The 21,429-nt window shown below is 40.2% G+C and overlaps 1 protein-coding gene and 1 long non-coding RNA gene across 2 annotated transcripts in view; both read right to left on the bottom strand.

Annotated features, from left to right (window-relative positions):
- The window catches only part of NDUFAF2 (NADH:ubiquinone oxidoreductase complex assembly factor 2), a 71,483-nt gene that overhangs the window by 32,973 nt on the left and 17,081 nt on the right, over positions 1-21,429 (bottom strand). The gene's annotated exons all lie outside the window — the stretch shown is intronic.
- Positions 1,928-10,027, bottom strand: LOC134159033 (uncharacterized). The gene is made up of 2 exons (XR_009962998.1): positions 8,974-10,027; positions 1,928-4,372 (listed from the first exon to the last, which is right to left on the bottom strand). It is a non-coding gene; the product is annotated as an uncharacterized LOC134159033 (long non-coding RNA).

Genomic DNA, 21,429 nt, shown 5'->3' with positions numbered 1-21,429 from the left:
TGCTACTCATTTTATCATATACATTACAAAATTATCCCTTGAAGCTTCACTTGCACTATTCATACACTCCAAACAGCATTTTAAGAACATAAGAGAAAGTGTGTGTTTATAAACCTCACCTAGTTCTTTCACTAAAAGAAGTCTCACACAGACTCTGATGAAAAAGCAGAATACAAACATATCAATGTAACATAACAAATCCTACTGTAGATAAGTTGCTTGTTCTTCCTGCTAAAGCAATTACACAAAAACTCTTGCAAGTTAACATCTAAGCAAGATGTGTACAGAGGTCGTATTTCAGACACTAAAGGTGAAGGTGGTCTCCCTCCAAATATGCAAATATGGTTTCCCAAGCTGGTGGTGTGGTTGAAAATCTGAGTAGAAGAAGACTGAGCTCCCTATCCCTTCTGCAGATGTCACAGTCACCTTAGGAGATTTGCTGAATGTGTTTATTCCATTTAAAAAAAGCCTCTCAGTTCATCCAGCAGGTGAAACACTACTCTTCATGAGTTAAAATATGGCTTTAGAACAAAACCAAGAAATACTGCGAAAGCTCAAGGACAAAGGTTGTGGTGGTGAATATCAGAGAACAGGGCCTAAACCTGATGCAGTCTTCACGGAGGACCACCTGTGTGACCCTGGCAGCCCATCGTGTATTGCACTGACAGTTTTAGTGGGGTGACAACCACCAGAAGACCATTTTTAAAGGAATGCTGTTAAAGGGATCAGGCTAGTGTGGAGTCAGAGGGACAGCCTGCTAGGCAAGACAAGGCATGACAGGGATCTCAGGCAATAGCAAGAGCTCTTCCTTGGAAGAGGAGGAAGCAATTGTAATACAACAGGATAGGTGACTATGTCATGATCCCGAACACACAAATGGTTTGCAGGGATGCCCACTGTGGGTAGCCTACCAGAGTCAAGAGAAACACTGTATAGCTTCAAGTAAATAAAATACCCAACAAAGATTTAAGTAAACACAGGTAGTGGTAGACTCTGCCAGGGCCTCCAGAAAACATTTTCCATTTCATCACACAGGTGGGTCTAACAGGAAGTTCTTTACCTTTATAAAAAAAAAAAAACCATGGCAAAGATATGTCTTGTGAGATGAGGCAGTCAGGGTCAACACAACCAGGTAAAGTGGTACCAGGGACTCCTCTCCCTCAGATCCTGAAAAAGGCAACCTAAAGGGCTGCAATGGAATAGGCACCAACATGGCAAATAATGTTACTCCACAGCATTCAAGTGTGCACACAGGGCACTGCTGCCTGAGAATGCAGCCACAGACCTGGCAGCTGAAGATGAGATCTTGCAACCATCTTTTGCATCCAGATATTTTATTCATGTCTTATATGGAATACTAAAGTCTCTGAAAACACAGACCTTCCACTTGGATTGAGCTTTAACCAATTCTAAAGAATCATATTTGAGATAAAAAAAAATTGGTACTGGAACAGCTGAAGAATATGAACGTTGCCTGACCTGAGAAAGTAGCATGGTACATTGAACTTACCCCTCAAAACCCACCACAAAGATTTCCTGTGCTTCAAAATACCAATGTTATGTAGTACATATATATTGCAGCAGTAAGTTCCACTAAAAGTATGCTTTCATAACTTGTTTCCAACTTGACAAATTAATTTTTTACTCAGATAAACTAACTGAACTTGAATACCTTACAGCATAAGCAAATCATACCTTACTTATACTATAAGAAAGAAAAAAATTATTAAAGAGGGCTTTAAAGACGAACTCCATGTCTACAATATTATGGTAGGGTTATACATCTTGAATTAAAACGCGTCATCTCAGTTCTAAAAAACAGAGGCTATGCCCCATCTTTTGTGATTTATATAAATTATTATAATAGCATTTCATCCTCAGAATCCTTAATTAGAAGCTGGGTAAACAGTTTATAGGCAAAAAAACCTCTTGTATCCTTATTTGTTCAAATATATGAGGGCTGAAAAGAAGATATCTGAAAAAGGTATTTGAAAAAGGGTGCACACCAGTTTAGAAATAACTTCATAAACATTTTTCTGACTCACTAGTTTGATGCTTTACAATAAGATTTCTTTTATGTTCATCAGCCATTGTATTTTCCTGTACCTTCATGTTCATATTTACAATAAATTTCTAGTGTGCTTTTTAATGTATCTATTAAGATACATATGCGACATATATCAATATTTAATGTTTATTTTAAAGGCATTGAGGTAAAAACCAAGAAATAAATTGCAAGCATTATTAGTAATATGCTTTTTAAAAGGATTAAAAGAATGCTATATTAATGCTTACAGGAGTTTAAGAATCGTTCAAGTTAGCATGTAGTTCTATAACTTTCAATATCTTAAGTTAGTAAAATGTCACCATTTGTTATATACAGAAATAAAAAAAATGTTTACTTGGTTAGAGTTCTAAGATAAACAACTTCTTTTTAATGAAATTAAACAATACATACCAGAAGGTACAACAATTCAGTGAATTAATGTTAGTAGTGTGAAATCATTTACCTTTCAACAGCTGAAAATTTTTGCCCAATTTAACTCTTACTTTACATTGTCAGGTTACTTTTAAAGCTGTGCTTCAAAAGTCTGTTTCTCTAAGCCAGCCTGTGCACACCCCATGAGTTAAGGTATTTTCCAGTAACACCGATTCTAGGGAAAAAACAGCAGATTTTAGCAGTTTTGGTGAGCTCAGAGAGGTGTAGGTGGTGAAGAAGTAAAAAACTTTACATAGCCAAGGAATTGCAGCAATATCTTACCTGCTTTCAAAGTTACTTTGAGAAAGAAGAGGATAAGGTGCAAGAGCAGGGCCCAAGAACTACCTGAAAGTCAAAACTTTTTAGATCTTAGTCAACCCATGATTTTTTCTACTAAAATCAGAGTTTCTGTGGTCACTTTGCAAGAAAAAACAAATTCACATGCAAAAAACAACATTCAGCTCCCACTTAACAGTTTTTCCTGCTTTCTACTTTCACAGCTCCAGTTTAACTAAGCAAATTTTAGACTAAACAGCAAATACTGAGGTCACATGGTTTTACATTATCTAAGTAGCCAGTCATCAAGTATTAAAATACTGAATTTTGTGCCTGTTGATTTTGGAATACTTTGCTATTACTATAAGCTAACATACCAAGTGCAACTGTTCTCGGCAATAAGTACATGCAAAATTTTCTATGTCAAATCATTTATGCTGATACCACTGAAAGAAAAGATGAAAGACTTACTCTGGACAGCAAACTCTAGACTTCCATAGCTTGCAATAACTGTAATACAAGTGTTTGATACACAGAGTTTACAACCACTGAAAGAACAAGCTGTGATACTTATAAGCTCTACAATTAAATAATTTCATGTGAAAGACTCACAGGTTCCTAAACTGTATTTTAATTTTAATTAGTTACTTGATTTCACTTCACCAATTTAATCCTTAAAATGTAAACACTCAGAAATAATGATGTTCACAGAGTTTCTCATTATGGCAGTTATTTGGTGAATCTCATTAGAATTCTAACTCATTCATTTCTGGTGTGAGCAGCTAAGATACGCGATCCCTATGTTTTTATGTTAAGAGGTTGCACAAGCACTTTCATTCTTAAATATCCCCATACACTAGGAAACCATAGTAATATCAAGACTACATGACTTGTGTCTCACCATACTAATGCATAACTCTTGTTATTGTTCAGCTATGGAGAATGCCAATACCAGTTTCTGGGACATTTAGATGTCTACTGACCTCAAAATTTATTTCTGTTGACGTTCCTTACCTTGCAAGGCATGATGGAACTGCAGCTAAGGATGGCACAGATGCAGGCTATTAACTGTAAGGAAAGGCTTCTGAATTCAACTCTGTGAGTACAGCTGCCTTGCTATCCACTGCAAGTTGCACACAGAATTCTCTAACACCAAGATGAAAGAAAACACCTAAACATTAAACCTTTCCATACTCTAAAGATGTGCAGGTGTTTTGAAACAAAGGTGTTATGAGAGCTAGAATCTCTCAAGAAAGATACCAATGATGATGATTCTACCATAAAAGAAGAAACTTTCCCTCCTGCCCTGTTCCTTCCATAAAAACAGAAATAGTAATATGTAAACCCTTCTAAAGAAAAGATAAATCTGTTAAATTTTATTACGGCATTTGTTCCAATAGCATTTCTTACTAATTGTTTTGACAACATGGGTTTGTTTTTGTGAATGCATGTTTGCTTTTTAAAAGGTAACATAATGAGAGTTGCTGCTCAGAAAAGTGAATTCAGATCTTACACATCCTCTCCTATCTGTGCGTGTATGAATGAGAGGATACATGCCAGAGATGAAATGAGATGAGATTTTTGTCCCTAATAAAGACGACCTACTTTTGCACGTTACTATATCATTGTCCTGGGTTCCGCAGTAGCAGTCATGTTTTTCCTTTGTGTTAACTGGTACAGTGCTGTGTTTTGACTTCCAGTTTGAGAACAGTGTTGGTGAAGCCGATGTTCTCGGTTGTTGCTAAGTGATGTTTACCCTGACCAAGGACTCTGTGAGGCTCATGCTCTGCCAGGGAGGAGGGGAGGCTGTGAGGAAGCAGAGACGGGGCGCCTGACCCGGGCTAGCCGGGGAGGTATTCCATACCACAGCACGTCATGGCCGGGGTGAGGGGTAACTGGGAGTGACCCGGAAGGACAGGGGTTTCCGGGTGGAGCTCGTTTCTCTTGGCCGGTGGTATCGTATTCTCTTCCCTTGTTATTTTCCCTTATCATTGTTGTAGCTGATAGTAGCGGTGGTGATTTGTTGCTGGACTGTTTTTGTCTCAACCCGTAGGAGTTGCACTCTCTCGATCCTCCTCCCCGTTCCTCCGGGAGCGGGGAAGGGGAGAGCCCCGGTGCGGGGAGGCAGGGGGGGGAGACGGACACGGACCTCGATTGTTGTCAGCTCAGCACCACTCACTGGGAGTGAGTGAACAAGCTACCTGACTGGGTTTAAACCACGACAGTTCGTTTTGGCGCCCAACGTGGGGCACGAAGGGTTGAGATAAGAACAGATCTGACTGGATTGATAGTCACTCGTCACAATGCTGATTTATTGGCTCTCAAGGTTGTTCCTCTTGATCTCACAGTTTCAGTATATGATATCTTACGTCCATCCGGTACTTGCTGTATTAGTGTTTTTCAAGTATGGGGCTTGGGCTAAGGTTTTTATCCCATTGTACTTTATGGTAATGACTTGTAATACAATAGAATCATTGATCATGAAATTGATCTGGCTTATGTTCCCAGTGTGGTCACCACCTTTATACTTTGGGAGGTATATGATGGAGGTGCTTAGCAATTACACATCTTTTTTCTCCTTCTCAGGTGCTCAACCTGGGAAGGAGACATCCTTTTACCCTCCTAGTCGTCCCCCCAGACCATTTACATTTGAGAGTTTTGAATTTTTTGAATGGCCTTTTAATGCTGTTGAGACTTGTTTGCTGATGGTGATGGGAATCACCATGCTAACACGCATACAGAGTGTGTTTTACCCACTACTGATTTCAAGAGTTAAGCAGATTCAGGTTTGGGTCTTGTCTGGGGTCAAACGACGATGTAGGAGGACCGAGAGATTTTCCCTGAGGCTGGACAGCCATGAGTGGCAGGGTGTGTGGGATAGTATGGGCAAGTATCTAGGTCAGTGGGCCCCTCCAGTACTTTGGAATTTCACTACTGAACAACTGCAAAATCCAGAAGAATTAGTAAAACACTTAAATGAGGTGTGTGGTCATTCTGGCCATACCAGAGATGGACAAATCATGGCAACGTGCTGGGGCTTGGCCTATGCTTACAGGGCCTTGTTCAACACTATCCAGCACCTTCAAAAGGAAAAGAATGTCGGCGGATCTGAGGGCAAAGCAACAGTCGCTACTCAAACTTTGGCTGCAATGAACAGCACAGCTGTCCCAGTGGCAAGTACAGCAGCTGCTCAAACTTCAACTGCAACAGACAGCGCGGTTACCCCAGCTCCAAGCACAGTAGCTACACCACCCCCAGTAACAAGTACAGTTGCTACTCAAACCACAGTGATAATCACTGCAGCCAAACCAGAGGACCAATTCGTACCAATATCAGTTGCCCCTGTACGCAAGAGAACAAGCAAAAAGGAGGCAAAAAGGGTGAAGCGAGATGAAGAACCAATGAATTCACCACCCGGTCCAGAATCTGATCAGGAGTCATCATCACATGACGAAGAAGAAGAAGAAGAGGTAACTTCTCGACCTCGGACCTCAACCGAGCTGCGGAATATGCGAAAAGATTTTACCCGTCAACCAGGGGAGCACATCATCACCTGGTTACTCCGATGCTGGGACAATGGGGCTGATGGTCACGAACTAGAAGGTACAGAAGCCAAGCAGCTGGGATCACTTGCTAGAGAAGGGGGAATTGACAAAGCAATTGCAAGAGAGAAAAAGTCCCTCAGCCTTTGGAGGAGGCTCTTGGCAGCTGTGAAAGAAAGGTTTCCGTACAAGGACGATGTTACGAGTCGTTCGGCCAAGTGGAATACTATAGACAAAGGCATCCAGTCTCTGAGGGAATCGGCCATCGTAGAGATGATCTATCACATCAAGCCGAATAACGGGGATACACCTATAGATCCAGATGAAGTTGAATGTACACGACCCATGTGGCGAAAACTTACACGGAATGTCACCAGAGGAGGAGGTGATGCGCGCTGAAGAGGCCCCACCATATAATAAACTGTCAGAAAGTGAAAAGCAGTATGCCTTGTTTACTGATGGCTCTTGCCGTATTGTGGGAAAACATCGGAGATGGAAGGCAGCTGTATGGAGTCCTGGACGACAAGTTGCAGAAACTGCTGACGGAGAGGGTGAATCGAGTCAGTTTGCCGAGGTGAAAGCCATCCAGCTGGCCCTGGACATTGCTGAACGAGAAAAGTGGCCAGTATTTTATCTCTATACTGACTCATGGATGGTGGCAAATGCCCTGTGGGGGTGGTTGAAGCAGTGGAAGCAGAGCAACTGGCAACGCAGAGGTAAACCCATCTGGGCTGCTGCACTGTGGAAAGATATTGCTGCCAGGGTGCAGAACCTGGTGGTGAAGGTACGTCATGTAGATGCCCATGTACCCAAGAGTCGGGCCACTGAGGAACACCAGAACAACCAACAAGTGGATAAAGCGGCTAAGATTGAAGTGGCTCAGATGGACTTAGATTGGCAACGTAAAGGTGAATTATTTTTGGCCCGGTGGGCCCATGACACTTCAGGCCATCAGGGCAGAGATGCAACATATAGATGGGCCCGTGACCGAGGGGTGGACTTAACAATGGACACTATTGCCCAGGTTATTCATGAGTGTGAAACATGTGCTGCAATTAAACAAGCCAAGCGGTTAAAGCCTCTTTGGTATGGAGGACGATGGTTGAAGTATAAATATGGGGAGGCCTGGCAGATTGACTATATCACACTGCCACCAACCCGCCAAGGCAAGCGCCATGTGCTTACCATGGTGGAAGCAACCACCGGGTGGCTGGAAACATACGCCGTGCCCCATGCCACTGCCCGGAACACCATCCTGGGCCTTGAGAAACAAATTTTGTGGCGACACGGCACCCCAGAGAGAATTGAGTCAGACAATGGGACTCATTTCCGGAATAACCTTATAGATATTTGGGCCAAAGAGCATGGCATTGAGTGGGTATATCACATCCCCTACCATGCACCAGCCTCTGGGAAAATCGAACGGTACAATGGACTGTTAAAAACTACACTGAGAGCGATGGGTGGGGGAACTTTCAAGCATTGGGATACACACTTACCAAAGGCCACCTGGTTGGTCAACACCAGAGGATCTGCCAACAGGGCTGGCCCAGCCCAGTCAGAACTGTTACATATTGTAGAGGGGGACAAAGTTCCCGTGGTGCATATGAAGAATTTGCTGGGAAAGACAGTCTGGGTAATTCCTGCTTCAGGTAAAGGCAAACCCACTCGTGGGATTGCTTTTGCTCAGGGACCTGGATATACTTGGTGGGTAATGCGGGAAGATGGGGAAGTCCGATGTATACCTCAAGGGGATTTGATTTTAGGGGAAAACAGCCAGTGAACTCAATTGTATGCTGTTGCCTGCTGTGTAATGCTTTTATAGCCCATCAACTAGATGTCTCCAGGTCACCAGCGACTGGCCCTGACTTCCCTCCAGCCATCATCCCAACAGAGAATGAACTTTGAACATCATGGACCGAATGGACTCGGCAGCATTATAGGGATTGGTCCATGCACTAAGAAAATGATTTTTCCTCTTGGTCTGTATGTATATGGATGTATATATGTGGGAGAGCGATGGTATATTGAAAAATGTGGGATCTGAGCACGACGTGAATGGTATGGAATAAGGGGTGGATAATGTCCTGGGTTCCGCAGTAGCAGTCATGTTTTTCCTTTGTGTTAACTGGTACAGTGCTGTGTTTTGACTTCCAGTTTGAGAACAGTGTTGGTGAAGCCGATGTTCTCGGTTGTTGCTAAGTGATGTTTACCCTGACCAAGGACTCTGTGAGGCTCATGCTCTGCCAGGGAGGAGGGGAGGCTGTGAGGAAGCAGAGACGGGGCGCCTGACCCGGGCTAGCCGGGGAGGTATTCCATACCACAGCACGTCATGCCCGGGGTGAGGGGTAACTGGGAGTGACCCGGAAGGACAGGGGTTTCCGGGTGGAGCTCGTTTCTCTTGGCCGGTGGTATCGTATTCTCTTCCCTTGTTATTTTCCCTTATCATTGTTGTAGCTGATAGTAGCGGTGGTGATTTGTTGCTGGACTGTTTTTGTCTCAACCCGTAGGAGTTGCACTCTCTCGATCCTCCTCCCCGTTCCTCCGGGAGCGGGGAAGGGGAGAGCCCCGGTGCGGGGAGGCAGGGGGGGAGACGGACACGGACCTCGATTGTTGTCAGCTCGGCACCACTCACTGGGAGTGAGTGAACAAGCTACCTGACTGGGTTTAAACCACGACAATCATTAATTTTCTATCCTGGGAATTTATTCTAGAATCAAATTACCTGTAAGATAAACCTTCTGTAATTACCACTAAAAGTCTCATTTTTCAGTTTAAGGACATTTTTGATTTGCAGTTGTGCATTTTACATACTGTACAAATGACTAAACATATATTTAAATATCAAATTCAGACATTGTTAGTTCAAATCAGTTAAACAGAGAAATCATTCCCTTCTGGCTACCTCCATTTCTCTTTAATCCTGGTCAGCGTAGAACCTTATTACAAGTAATTTGCTACTATAAGACTGAGGAAAAAATGCTAGCCTCACAATTTTTGTCATTTTTCCTTGACTTCCCCTGCAGGCTGCTACTGTTGATGGCCTTTATGGAAATATAAATTCTATCAGCAGCTGCAAATTTCATGAGATGTCCATCTTCATGCTGAATTTCTAACTGAGTGTCAAAACAATCTGTGGATTTCTCCCTGATGAAACACACTTTGAATTGTAAATTTCTGCAATCTTCTCATGTTAGAGTTTGAGCTGCACTAAAATAGACCTAGTCCAGATATAGTGCCTACCAGCTCGAGACAAGTGATTTTTTCCTCTCACTATCTCGCTCTGCTGTTGAAAGGGTTAAATAATAACCCATGAAAAATCACCTGCTTCTTTTCTTTTACATAAAAAATTAGATGACATTTTCTGTTCTTTTTAGTAGAAGGAAATATAAAGCCCTTCCATATATTACAAATGCTCTCAAATCAGTTAATTCAACCCGCTATTCATTTTACAGTACTTAAAATTAGCTGCAATAAAACTTAAAGCATTTCTTACATTGTCAAAATGGTGCAGTATTCGAAGAGAACAAATTCAGTTTGCAGACACAGTTTGTTTCTTCTAAATCTCGACTTACATTAAATGTATATAGTAAATATAGTAAAACAATACAATTTCTCTTTCAATTACTGTTTCTTACAGTAGCATAGAAAGTACCTATTCAGTAAATTATAGCAGCTCATGCCATTTGCTTTAGCATAATATTTGTTTCTCTTCTGTAGATACTAACATGAATATACTACTTTTCCAATTTGCAAGAAAAAAAAAAAGTTACACATTCTTATCTCCACTGCACATATAAAAGTACCATTCACAAAGAGAAATTCACTGATAAAGATGATCTTTCTACTCATGTAATAAAAACTTGCTTTGTATTTGTTTTCTTCTCTCCAGGGATAAACATTATGGTGGCATGGAAGCGGAGCTTAATAAACTGTACTTGACTAACACTGAAAAGAATGATTCTGTTTTGGATGTTTCAGTACAAATACTATATTCCAACTCAAAATACTGTCTTCCAGTTAACACAAAATTCAGTGGGCCACCTTCTTTTTTGTATAGACCAAACTTCCAGTTAATTATCAGAATGAGGAAAGAAACCGAAAAATGAGTAACTACAGAATAATTTCTTTGCACAAGACTTTCAATGTACTGAGTTTTATCACTCTTAATATGTCACTACAGCACTTCTTCGGTCATGTCCTCCCCCTGGCCTCCCTTGCTTACCTGCAACCTCAAATCTAACTGATCTATACAATTTCCCTGACCTTAAAAATGAAAAATACCACAAACAAAACCATATGCAACAGAACTAGTCTAAATCAAAAAATCTAAATCAAAAACTCATGTTTGTCTCAAAAAAAAGGCCTAAGGAATGAATACTGGTATGCAGGAGGGGAAGGACTGGCACTAGCTTAGCTGAAATCTTACGCTCTAGCAAATAAGCATATCAGAGGAGCAAGAATACTACTGGGCTCCCTTTTAAGCTATAATTATTAAACTGACCCTTATAAACTCGCTATTATTAGAATGCAAATTCCCTGCTCAGTGAGTCAAAAAAAAACCCTCAATTTTGCTCACAACGTTATTTCAGAGATCTCTTGCTTTGTTTCACTGAACCACAACATCCCTGATCAAATAATGTCAGGACTTTACTTCGGTTTCACATGGTCATGCATTTATCAGTTTTAACAGCAAAACAAAAACACACGCCGATTTCTGCTCCAACAGTAATTTTATATAGTGAAGCAGATGTTTTGTAAACACACAGTCTCCAGTGAAAAGTTTTAGCACCCAAGTATAGCTACATATTCTGCTGGGTAGATAGCAGGAATGGTAATTACTGAAAGTACTATAATTATAATAAAGCTTTCATTATAACAGCTTCTTCAATATTGTGGTTCAGTTGATATGCTGGAGGGAAGGAATGCCATCCAGAGGGACCTTGACACGCTTGTGAGGTGGGCTGATGCCAACCTCATGAGGTTTAACCATGCCAAGTGCAAGGCCCTACACCTGGGTCAGAGCAATCCCAGGCACAGCTACAGGCTGGGCAGAGAAGAGATTGAGAGCAGCCCTGCGGAGAAGGACTTGGGGGAGTTGGTTGATGAGAAAATGAACATGAGCTGGCTTCAGTGTGTGCTTGCAGCCCAGAAAGCCAACCGTATCCTGGGCTGCATCAAAAGGAGAGTGACCAGCAGGTCAAAGGAGGTGATCCTGCCCCTCTACTCTGCTCTCGTGAGACCTCACTTGGAGTATTGTGTGCAGTTCTGGTGTCCTCAACATATAAAGGACATGGAACTGTTGGAACAAGTCCAGAGAAGGGCCGCGAGGATGATCAGGGGACTGGAGCACCTCCCGTATGAAGATAGGCTGAGGAAGTTGGGGCTGTTCAGCCTGGAGAAGAGAAGGCTGCGTGGAGACCTCATAGCAGCCTTCCAGTATCTGAAGGGGGCCTATAGTGATGCTGGGGAGGGACTCTTCATTAGGGACTGTAGTGACAGGACAAGGGGTAACGGGTTAAAACTTAAACAGGGGAAGTTTAGATTGGATTTAAGAAGGGAATTCTTTCCTGGTAGGGTGGTGAGGCACTGGAATGGGTTGCCCAAGGAGGTTGTGAATGCTCCATCCCTGGCACTGTTCAAGGCCAGGTTGGACAAGGCCTTGGGTGATATGATTTAGTGTAAGGTGTCCCTCCCTGCCCATGGCAGGGGGGTTGGAACTAGATGATCTTAAGGTCCTTTCCAACCCTAACGATTCTATGATTCTATGATTCAATGATTGAATTATTTGGTTACATTTGTCAACAGAGCCTGCCAGAAAGGAAGGAAGGTGTAACAAGAAAATGTTTCCCTTTCTCAAAATATCCAGAGTACTACTGAGAGAGCTGCTGTAGCACATGCAGAAGACAGGAACCAAGAATCCATCCTAATCATGTTAATCCACCATTATTGGGTACTTGTTCCTGTCCAGTTTTAGGATTTAGCTTTGTCTCACATGATTTCAAAACCTCACCTCTATTTCTCAAAAACAACTGCTTCCCTTTTATCTATACCTTCCAAGTCCTAGGCCATGATGCGTTACTAAAACACAGTGCCTAAAGTACTTCCAAAGGAAGCTGATTAAACTTCCACCTAACACATGAAAGCACAGAATTTTCCAATTTCTGTGCGGACTCAGACACATGAACTTCCAGGCATTCTACCAAAACTGTAGTACTGAAGTACTACCAAAGTTCTTCAAAACTTAGGGAAGAAAATGAGAATTGAAAACTGTGTTAATAAGCAACACAGAGCTGCAAGAAGAAAACTCACTGTAGTACAAATCCAACAAATGTGATCTTACACAATGTAAGATATGCTACATATTTCTTCAGTGCCATCTTCGGCACGATAGTTACAGCTACTAAACAAGTGTGATTTCTTTCTTCCTTCCAATATAACCTTGAAAGTCATATTATATCAATTACATATGCACATTTAACAAGAACAGCACTCAAAAACAACCCTCAGCAAAACAGTTTTAGAATTTTATGCTACATAAAAAGTTGCATTGAGGGGGAATTCAGTCATCTGCTAGTGTGTTAAAGAAATGCATCAAGTAGTGATGTCAGAAGTCAGATAAACCTAGGATGACACTAACCTTACAATTCAGCAAGGTGTCAGAAGTATAACAAACAAAAATGGTAATTTTTATGGCATTAAGGCAGACCGCCTTTAGATTATATCAGTCTCCCTCCAGATGCCCCCAGCCTCACATATTTATCATTGAAATACTTGATTTCTAACTCAGAACTGAAAATATGTTTCTGGGCTCAAAAATAAGTCTGTTTATTTTTTTTGAAAATATTCTGATTGTTCTAATAAAAATATTGCCTTCTGTCCACAAGCCTTGCCTTGCTCTGTCTGTTAATGATCATGGCTAAAATTTCACTGCAATATTTTCCTTGGCTTTTCTACTCAAAGGTCAATAATATTAAACAGTTGATTCAGCTTTGTTTTTAATTTAATAACACCTCCTCCCCCTAACACGCACAGGAATTCATGAAGATTCCTTTTTCTCGTCTTCTTCCTGAGACAACTGGAAAACTTTATAAATGTCAAGACATATAGCAAGGTTTTGCTCAGAAAGGCTGGTAGCACTACTAGCTTGTGAAGATGACTTTGGTTTTAAAATACAGCAGACAGTATCAGAAGCAGGCAAAAGTGAAGTGAATTAGAAAAAATTAAAAAGGGCTTGATTTTACTGTTTGGTTTTGTAACTGTCAATTACTTTCTCACAAGGTATTTTGTAATGTGACGGTGTCTAAGAAAGATAATCATTACACTCAAAAAAACTATAAAAATACCTTCTTGAAAATTGGCATGAAGCTTAAGCAAGACTTGAAATGAAAATGATAAAACAGCTTTCAAAAGAGAAAATACACAGTGGTTAAAACTGTATTATTTGCAGAATTGTCAGTTAATTCACCATACAGCATAAAAGACATATCTTCTCTCGGAACATTAACTTTCACAATTTCTGCACTCAGTGGATAAGGAATTGGCTGGATAGTCACACTCAGACAGTTGTGGTCCAGGGCTCAATGTCCAAGTGGAGACCAGTAACAAGTGGTGCTCCTTGGGGGTCGGTGTTGGGACTGGCGCTGTTTAACATCTCTGTCAGTGACATAGACAGTGGGATGAGCCAGCGATCAGTAAGCCAACCCTGCATCAGGAGTGTGGCCAGCAGGTTGAAAGAGGTGATTCTTCCCCTCTACTCCACTCTTCTGAGACCCCACCTGCAGTCCTGTGTCCAGCTCTGTGGCCCCCAACATGAGAGGGAAGTGGAGCTGTTGGAGGAAGTCCAGAGGTGGCCATAAAGATGCTCAGAGGGCTGGAGCTCTCTCTGCTACTGTCTCATAGCTGTCTCTGCTATGGGGATAGGCTGAGAGAGTTGGGCTTGTTCAGCCTGGAGAAAAGAAGGCTCAGGGGAGACCTTAGAGCAGCTTTCAGTACCTAAAGGGGCCTACAAGAATCTGGAGATGGACTTTTTACAAGGGCAGGCAGGGACAGGACAAGGGGCAGTGGCTTTGAACTGAAAAAGCATTACTTATATTAGGTATTTGGAGGTAATTCTTTACTATGAGGGCGGTGAGACACTGACACAGGTGGCCCAGAGAAGTCGTGGTTTCCCCATCCCTGGCAGCGTTCAAGGTGAGATTGGACAGGGCTTTGACCTGGTCTAGTGGAAGGTGTCCCTGCCCACAGCAGGGGATTGGAACTGGATGAACTTTAAGGTTTGAATTGATGAACTTTAAGATCTCCTCCAACCCAAATCATTCTATGATTCGATGCAGTGTCCACAGTTTATGTCATATTAACAAGGAAACATAGGATTAATATACAGAACAGGTTAACACTGCAACAGTGACAAGCTGTCAACTGTGATATTCTTGTGCCTGAATGGAAAAAAAACATTACAACTTGAAAACTATCTGTCCTTTTAGAGACAGCTTCGTTACTACCTGCTTTTCATTTTCATAGTCCTGCTTTTTTGCCTTTTAATGGCCTCTCCTTTTCTGTTGCCATTGAAGAAAAACAGAATTACAGTGCTTCCTTCAGATGCTGGATCCATAGAGAAAAATTGTTGTATTAACCATGTAAAGCCCTAGTGAAACTAAAAAGTGAATGTTTATTTTATCCCTCAGGCAAACCCTGAAACATTTCTAGAGTCCTATAAGCCATGCTTGGATAATGGCACCTATAATAATATTCTACCACCCTCCATGCACACAAATTTAACCTTTCAAAAGAAAACACGATCAATATCCAGTCCCTCAAAAATAGCTCTCAGTATAATATGCAATTTTGTGCATTTTTCTGAAAAAGTTTATGTTCCAAAACTGTTGCTCCATTTGCAAAGCTATACGAATAATCATGTTGCTCAGTGAACTCTAATACCATGATTTACGATAGACTTCAAACCCTCATCTGGAGAGCAGCCATGACAGCATAATCAGTCACGTATTATAATTTTCATGTGATTCTATACACTAAGTGCAATTTTAAAGTGATCAAGATGAAGATTTACAATTATTAAAAAAAAAAAATTCCACATAGGCTGTGTGTACATGAGACTTCTCCACAGCTTTGATGTAACAGGAAGACCACAAGGCCTAAACTTTACTTTTTAGGTATCTGCCATCAAATCCTAGCCTTCTGTGCTCATTAATATTTAAAACTTACTTCCTAGTCCCTCCTAAAAGTACAAATTTCACTGTCTTTCTTTCACTTACTTCTTCAAAGATTAGCCCAAATACCTTTCTGTTACTCTTGTAGTTTCTCTTAATGGGAGGAAAAAACATACAAACAAAACTAAAACCAACCAAAACCAATCAACCACCATCACCAAAAAATGTTTCTCAGTTGCTTCATATGAAACAGCGCCTCCTCTACACAAATCTCCGTACCTGAAGTGATGCACAGAATTTGGCAGTCAACAATGCACATAGACGTCAAAGCTCTCTAAATCTAATTGCTTTTATAATCTGCACCACAAACAGCAGGCTCAGAGTACTGTCCTGATGAAAAAGTATGAAAAGGAGAACACTGAAATGGAAAAAAAACTGTGGACTTCCTTCTATGGATTCTTCCATCCAAGACTTTCTGCATGTTTGCAACACCAAAGGGTGTGTATATCTGTCTACCTACCTATCTATGCACACACATCAATGTTTCTTGTACTTAAAAAAAAATAATAAAAAATCCTAATATTCTAAGTGGAAGTTTCCACTGTGTATTTTAAATATATTTTGCATTGCCTCTCCAATTTTATAAGTTGCAGGTTTTTTTTTTCTACGCAGAATTAAATACTGTGTTTCAGTCCTCATTAATTTTCAGCAATTTATTACTCATCCACACTTATGCAAATCTTCAGATGCAGCCAATAATATTTTTTTTCTTTTGAGCCAAGTCCAGGTGTCTCATTATATTTTGTTTGTTTTCCTAATTAGCAATGTCATAATTTTTTACTCGGTTCATTCTTCATCATAGTACCCTCTCCCACCCCCATTTGGTTCATCTAGGTGGACTCCAACTACGTATCTCCTCATACGCTCCAATAGAAAGTCAATGGATTCTTGAACCTCACTGCACAGAATGTCAGAGAAAACAGCTGAAATGGCTCAGTACATTACAGAAACACTTCAGAATCTCTGTGTCCCCAATCCCTCACTTATAAAATACATCACAACCCCATTATACCAGTGTCAATCCAAGCGCTTGCCACCTTATTTATGCAAACTATCAACTCTTGCCTAGAAATTGCCTTCCATAGACAGTTTCAGTTTCACCTAGCAGTCATGAGGTCTTCTATTACAAAAGAATTCAAGATAACACCATAATTTTAAAATACTTACACTTTGAAAATAATAAATAGTGATATCATGATTTCAACCTACACTGTGAATTTTCACTACAGTAAGGTAAGATAAAAGTTCCAGTCAGTCAATAACTCTTCAGAAATAAATCTGGAGCTCTTTTGAAAAGGCTCACAATAAAGCAATAGTCAATAAACTACAAATTTTCATTTAAGAAGGAAAAATTTTCTAAATTCACAGGAATACCAGCTTCATAATCTGTGTGCTCCTTCAGCACAACAGAAGGCAAGCCACAAAACATGCCTTGGGAAGCTACCCTGAGAAAAAGCAGCACATGCAGCTATGCAGCAGTATGCCAGCTACAGGGGGGCAGGGTATTCATAAAGGGGTTAAATGTTATTGCTACTTGTGACTTGTTACTAAAATAAAGCACAAATGGTTGCTATACTCTTCATGGCTTGAGGATTTGAGAGGGAAGTAAGTGCAGTATCTAGTGAATACTGCATGCATGTCATAACTGGCCTTGCCACTGCAGCACCACAGAAGTAATGGCAGGGGGCGGAAGTATCATCATTAGAGACATGTTGGTTTTAAGTAGAGAATTACTTACTCTTAGACACCTGGGAAGTGGGGCAAAATTAAAAACAAAACCTAAACCCAACAAATTACGCTGTCAATTTTAGATATGATAATGTGCTTCAGAGATAAAACATTCTTCTAGACAACTGAACAGATGGAATTTCTCATTTTTTGTTAATTGGACAAATACTTACAATATAATTCAAATTAAGCTGAAAGTTACTTCCATCTATGAAGCAGGTGCACCATTCAAAAACACAATGATTGAGTGCTACAGAGATTAAACTGACTCCTAGTGCATTACACATTTATGCAATACCTCAAACTAAATGTTGAAGAAAGGATAGGTGTTAATGCACAGTTCATTAATGTGAGAAAGAAACACACTTTCCTATTTGGGAGAAAAAAAGTAAAAAACTACGCAGGGTATGATTCTCCTAAATCTGAAATGTCTACACATTTCTGTTCTCTCCCCTCTCTCCCCACCCCTGAAATCGTCTTACTGCTTCAAACAGCAGTATAAATGGGCAGAACCCTAAATATCAATATTTAAGCCCCCTTCAGTAAGAGCCTTTTTTTTTTTTTTTAACTTTCAGTGTCTCTAAATCCATTTCCTTCTAACTGTATTCATTACGAGGGAAGTCTCTGATTTGATCCAAGTCTTTGCCCCCTCTTACCTTATTTCTCATGCACTCTTGTTAGGCCTTTCATGATGTTTCCTCTATTGAGTATGCCAACAGCACTGCCTTCAATAAACCTCCACTGTACCCTTTCCTGCTACAGGTTCTCTATTACACTACTTCTCTGGCTTCCACCTTTTTCTGTTGCATCAGCATTTGAATGGCAAGATGAGCTAGAAAGCTTCAGTGCACTACAAGATTTGCAATTGTTCTAACAGCTGGTCTCAGAAATACATAACTAGTAATTATACTGCAATACTTCCAATGCTAATCCTTATGGCACTGGCTGTCCTTAATCCCCTCTTCTCTATGCTTCACCTCCAGAGACACTGCAATCTTTGCAGCACAAACCAACCTTCAGACAAATATTTGAAGTACAGCATGCCGTAACATAATGCCAATCTCTTTCTCCAGTTATTAAATTATTGCTAAGCACCCTCCAAATTTGTTTTGAATGGTTCACCCATTTCATACACAAAACCAAATTCTCTGAAGAATTTCAAGACTTGCCTCTTCCTGCTTTAAGAGCTCTGATAACTCCAAATAGATGTGTAACAGCTAGAGTAAAATCACCATATCTAAACCAGATCTTATTCTCCTTCCTTTCCACACAATCATGATGAATTCTCCTTTCTTTCTGGTATTGTTTTAGAATTGGAGCTCTTGTGTCTGTACTCAGGACTTGTCTCCAACATACAGGGTCTTTCTGCATGAGATTTTTTTCAATAAAAATTTCCTGGTTTTCCACACTGCTAAATCTGTCATTCAGGCTCAATTACTATGACATATTTTCTCTTGACTTGGCATATAGATCCCACCCTACTTATGAATTTATAATACTCCTGCAAAGATTGCTTTCCTGGTCAGAAACTGTGAGCACTTCAATTCTGTCTTCAGACCCTCCACAGGATCCCTGTTTTTCACTTTGGCTATAAGGTACTTAGTTTCAAACTTGTCTGCAAACTGTCCCCTTCTCTGCCTTCCAACAGCCTGAGACATACGGACTCCTATCACATACATACAGGTCTGCACTAATGAACCCAAATATATAGCTCCTTGTCTAGACAGGAGAACTCCACGAATACCTACAAACTAATTGTAGAATTTTTCTTTACCTTCTATTTTGCCATGATGGGTAAACCAAAACCTTCAGTTTGTCTGCAGGTGAATTACATTTTTACTAATGAGGATGGCCACTACTGTCTGTATCTATCTAGGTTATGCATCAACTTTAAACACTGGATAAAGACTATCTTCCCATCTCGATGGCCAGTCAGGTACTCAGAAATGTAAGACAATGGTTCATGGGTCATAAGCATAATACACTTACAAATATAAAAAGTAATATCTGTAATAAATTTAAAGTACATTGCAAATAAATTTAAACTACATGGATAGGAATAGTGTTGCAATAGCCAGGAAGATAACATAAAACTAGAGGTGTTTTTTGTTCTCTGCCCAGAAGTACAGCAAATTTTGAAGTAGTCCTGCAGCATGTTTTCCTAATACAAGGTCAATAATTTGAAATAACAGTATATAAACAAACACATTTCAGCCCAGAGCAACTGAACTTCATTTTTCTCCTAATATAATTCCTCTGTATTCTTCCACTTTCAGAAAGACGCACTTCTTTCTAAAGAAGAATATTTGGTGGGATATGGAAGAAAATAGGTCTCTACAGATAATGAAACTGTCTAAGGAGAAAATGAAATATTTGAGATTTCTGAACTTTTTTTAAGAACACTTGAAGGAGGAAAGATACAGTAAAGGAGGCTGCCAGAAACAATGCTAAGGAATCATCACTCCTACTGCATTACACCAAGCAATGTCAGCGTAAGAGCAGGTGCCCATAATCCTTTTAGCAGCCAATATAAATCCACAACTGATCAATATGCAGAAAATATGACATGGTAGCTGTAAAGCAGTAAGTAATGCCTAACAATATGTCATCTAGACTGTTTAATACATCTTTTCCACCTAGCCAGGCAGAAAGCCAGCTAATGAAGCCATGCCTGGTCTCAGGACATGCCCAGAGAAGAAAAACAAATAAAACATTTTTTAAAGAAAAGCAGGTAAAATTTATTCCCTTCCCTCACCAATTGCACTTTACACATCTGAACAAAGCATCACATCAAATTTGCCTTTGGCTTCCACTGTGCAATTATCACAATTATCAATTTATTCCCTTATAGCTCATATAATTTATTTCCACTTACTTCCCTATTTACATTTAAATAGCTGTAGTCCCGCTTCACATTATGGTCATACCTTTCCATGACACAAAGATTTCTTTCATGAACTCTGCACCCAGAATTAGGTATCTACAGGAATCCAAGAACACTTGAGGAAGAGAACAGAATCCCTTTCAGCTCAAAAGAGGCCAGTCTGCAAGTTGATGTATTTTAATCACTGGTTCCGTTGTCTTGATTACCAGAAATAATGTAGCTTTGATTCAGTATTTCCATTATATCCTCAAGGGTAGCAACCAAACTAAAAATCTGAGACAAGATCGATTAATTAATGCATTCAACTTACATGGTAAATGAAAGTATATAGATATTGGTAACCAGTTAATATATTAACTTATTGCTGTTCCAACCTTTTAAGTGAGGACAATTCAAATCAACTTTTTCAAGCTACACAAGATTCTGGAAATAGTTTGAACAAAAACAAAAAAAAAAACGCATTCAACAATTCAACATAAGGTTTTCCATCGGAACAGATTCATAAATTATGGCAAGGAATAACTAAAATCCTTGACAATCTTCATCCACCATCTGATTCATTCTTCTCCTTATCTGAGAGGGTGGCAAGGTGGGAAATTCAGAAAATGGCAGCTGTGTCTTCCTACTGCTCTTCATGGTAAAGTTCATGATGCATTGCAGCAATATTTTCATAGCAACAGGCCTCCATAGTGAAAACTCCTCCCTTTGACAGTTTGCCCCTTCTCTGTCCCTCCCCCAGAATTACACTCATTGTGATATGGTGACTCTCTCCCATGGCAAACAGTATTTACCGCTATGCAACTATATGATAAAACTCAGTGAAGGGTCTTTTTTCGGTAATGACATACTAATTCGTATTAAAACACCTGATGTTTTATGTACTTTTAATAATCTACAAATGCATTACTACAAGGTAATTTGGTGACTTATCTTTATACAAAAAGAGAAAGTATGTTACTGTACATAAGCTTATTACAAGCATAGCGACAGTCACAGCTCATAAAACCCAGAGAAAGAGTCAGTGCATAGCTGTCACTCAAGATGGAGGTCAGAATGTGTTACTGCCTGAAGATCTCTTTCTTTTGTAGGAATGTCTGTAACTGGCTCCAAGGTGCATGGGTCACCCATGTTTGCTCCTTACTAAAACTGTCTGCTTTAATATTATTAAGGCACACCAAACATACAACAGCTAGCTTGCTACTATGCAATTTACACACCTAGCACATTTCTTGCTGGCTTTCTGGTACATTGAGACTACTTTGGCAGACTGTTGTGGTTAGGCATTCAAGG

The sequence above is a fragment of the Pezoporus occidentalis genome, unplaced genomic scaffold, assembly GCF_034315485.1.
Source record: "Pezoporus occidentalis ecotype Australia unplaced genomic scaffold, CSIRO_AGI_Poc_V1 ctg139, whole genome shotgun sequence".
NCBI classification, from domain to species: Eukaryota; Metazoa; Chordata; class Aves; order Psittaciformes; family Psittacidae; genus Pezoporus; species Pezoporus occidentalis.
Note: the sequence above shows the minus strand (reverse complement) of the source record. Positions and strands in the feature narration are given on the sequence as shown.